This window comes from Sinocyclocheilus rhinocerous, unplaced genomic scaffold (assembly GCF_001515625.1).
Source record: "Sinocyclocheilus rhinocerous isolate Xijiao unplaced genomic scaffold, SAMN03320098_v1.1 scaffold1258, whole genome shotgun sequence".
Lineage (NCBI taxonomy): Eukaryota > Metazoa > Chordata > Actinopteri > Cypriniformes > Cyprinidae > Sinocyclocheilus > Sinocyclocheilus rhinocerous.
The window spans coordinates 144802-148155 of NW_015648525.1; the positions used below are offsets into that span (position 1 = coordinate 144802).

At 35.7% G+C, this 3354-nt stretch overlaps 1 protein-coding gene across 5 annotated transcripts in view; it reads left to right on the forward strand.

The window, feature by feature from the left end:
• Positions 1-2937, forward strand: part of LOC107709804 (Bloom syndrome protein homolog) — a 15389-nt gene extending 12452 nt beyond the window's left edge. For 4 of the 5 annotated variants that reach the window (XM_016514425.1, XM_016514423.1, XM_016514426.1 and 1 more), the window contains one exon: positions 2893-2937. The gene's annotated coding sequence lies outside the window, so the exon portion shown is untranslated. Of the gene's footprint in view, positions 1-2889 lie in introns of all 5 variants that reach the window. The other variant, XM_016514424.1, reaches the window with a different exon arrangement.
• The last annotated feature ends 417 nt before the right edge of the window (positions 2938-3354 follow it).

The window sequence follows — 3354 nt, forward strand, 5'->3', positions numbered from 1 at the left end:
TATCCTGTCTCATGTAATCGCTCAATCAGTGTTTCAGCCGCGCAACGATGTCAATATAACGGCTTGTAAACAATGTCACGTAACGTCACATTTACCTCAGAAAAAAACATATTCGGTAACCATAAACTCATTAATCAGCTAGAAAAATAAACCGTAAAGAGGGGCATTTCGCTAAATGTATGCACCATATAACACACCCATTATAATTTTTACTGTTCTTCAATGTTTAATTTGTTTGAATAAATCCATCAAGTTTCTATGACAGCCACAATTTAAATGTTTATATAAAAAAAAAAATGAAGTAGAAATATTATGTAATTGTAACTATTATTTTAAAAACTAAAAAAATATATATATATTTTAAAAACTACAAATCAGTCTATTTTACCCTTAAATATTATAGTAATGTAGTACCAACTGACTCTCATGTATATTTTAAAACATTAGTTGAGAGCTTTTTTTTCCTTGAAAATTTGGCATGTACTGTACCTGATATGTATCCAGAATAATCGATATTGAATCGAATCGAATCTCAAGCTTGTGAATGAGAATCGAATCAAATTGTGAAATTTGTGTCAAAACCCAGCCCTAGTTTCAAATATATGTTTGCTACAATTTTTTCCTTGAAAAGAAAAGAAAATTTAACAAAAATTGTGCTATCACCCCATTTCTTACAGGTTGCTATATCATCTTTAAGTATAGTTTGCAGTAAGTTTTCAAAAATATTTTGGGGGAAATGCCACAGTGAAGCAGTGATGCCATTTTATTATAAAGGAAATGGTTATTAGTCTAATTTCTTGAATTAGCAAATTAGAGAACCATCTGATTGATTCCTACATACAGAATTTTTGCACTGTGAACTATAAACCACAAGATATCTCAAACTCTTTTGAATTTTTATTTCAAGTTTGAATATTTCCATGGCACCAGTTACAAGGGACTATCAGTGAAACATTTTCTTTATACCATTTTCATGGAAGGTTTCCTACAGTACAAAGATGATTTTGGAATGAATCTGACTTAACAGGAACTGCATTTGGCACATCAATTTTGTATATAGTTCAATATTCATATATTAAGGAACTAAACAGCAACCTTCAGTCCCAAATAGAAAAGATGCAGATTACAGAAAAATACGCCCACAGACAGACATCTATGCATAAACAAATGTGCATGTGTATGCATGTCTGTCGAGGGAACTGTGGGGGCTGGCAAAGTGACAAAAGCACAGTACAGTAAATGAAACGTGTTGCCAACACTGATCTTTACAGGATCTCCGCGCCATAGTGAATCTTAAAGCTACGGTTCAGGTGAAGTCCGATTTTACCAAATAATTTGGGAATTTGTATGCAAGCATGTAAGGAGCAGTTCATTCTAATGATGATGAAATTTAAAGTCCCTGGTAGAATATTTATCAGAACTTCAAGTCGATCTGAGACGTCACGCAGCTGCTGTCTAATGCGAGTGGTTCATTGAATTACCTCAAGGAATCTCTTATAAACATGGAGGACATCCTGACCTTACTTGGAATGCGGTCCAAATCTCTAAAGATCAGCAGCCATTTAATACGATTTCACAACAGAATCTAACAGCTGTAGCCCCCAATACCAGATCTTGAACATTAAAATCACCATCTTTAATAGTTTAGCTTGAAGCTGTAACATTTTGTTCATGCGGTCAAGGTATATTTGAAGCCAGTGAAGTGCTTTATCTGCAGTGTACAGTAATACTCCTGAAAGTCTACTTTTTATAGTGCCATGGCAAGTGTTCAACTTCCATTATACTGACACTTGTATACTAAGAAGCATAAAAATACTTCTGTACAAAGTTCACAGAGGGACCTTGTGAAATAACCCAGTTAGATAATTACAGAAATGATCCAATTTAGCTGACAATTGTCCTTTACAGGACCCTTGCATTCATCACAGTCAAACCTGGCCATTCCGTACAGTACAAGAAAACTGTCTAGAGACAAAAGTATGAAGTAGAAGCGCACAAGGACAGTAGTAGCAATTGCCCTTGATCTACTAGTCTAGGAAGCAGCGCACCAGTTGAAACTTGGGCAATAGGATTTCAAGGATGAAGAGAAGGTGTAAAACTTCAGAACAACAGGACACTGACAGTTCAGAATCCAAACAAGATAAGTGCTCACAATGAGTATAAAATGTAGCAAATTTTGGCAATAATCATCATATAAAATGAGCCTTTTAGTTAAAATGCAATTTTATGTCCAACTTCCAAACTCCTTAGAAAACATCAGGTAGTCTGACTTGCTACACAACAACACAAAAACCATCAAAATGAGTCATCCGCATGATTCTATAATTCAGGTTATTGCTTATAAAATGAGCCTTTTAGTTAAAATGCAATTTTGCGTCTAACTTAAAAGGAAATGGATTCATTCCGAACTCGTTAGAAAACATCAGGTAGTCTGACTTGCTACACAACAGCACAAAAACCATCAAAAGGATTAATCTGTATGATTCTATAATTCAGGTTATTGCTTATTGAATGGCGCTGCCATGCAGGACTGACCGCTGAGGCTACATAATGCTGTCAATGAGTAAAATTCGATCCACTTCAATTATTATTTTTCAAAACCTTAACTGGTCTTACAAGCTTTTTTTTTTTCTCCGCTCAAAATCCATTTATATTCTGAATCAAACCCCATCATCAATGGCATGCAAGTACTCATCAGAGCAACACCGTTGTATTATTGTACTGTGAAAACAACTGTTTGATCAGATTCTACAAAAATATGGACTTATGCCACCACAACGCTGTTATAATTTGGCACATCAGAGATGTTATAAATGCATGCATGAATACTTGTCAAGGTAAGAGACATGCATAACTCCAATGACCCTCTCTCTTTTCCATGTGTTTCAGCAGTTTCTGCTACGGTTTTCCATGCGCCTCATATTTGTCCATCGTAGCGAAAACCAGTTTCAGCTCCTGTGGTCAGTGGAAGACAGCAGTTCTACCAAATGGTTATAAAGGCATGTAACTTGACTGCACAATTCAGCTAGTAAAACCCATTACGGTTATCGTCAGCTGCTTCCTAAAACACATCTCAGCCGTCGTTTATTCACTAGCACCATAGTGATTCTGGCCTCAAACACAACAGCAGATTGTGATTGGTGGATTGAAGCATGTTCATTTAAAATAACTGTACTAGTAAAGCCAAGCTTGTGAGCTGCCACAAACTAATGCTAAAAGCTACAATTATTGTGAGTACCAGTGTAAGATCTAAAACATCCCCTAATTACCACTAGCTGTTACTTCTCTCAACCCTGGTCTCTTTTTCACTGTACACAAAAATAAGTCCGCTCCTTCTGCATTTTGCATTCACTT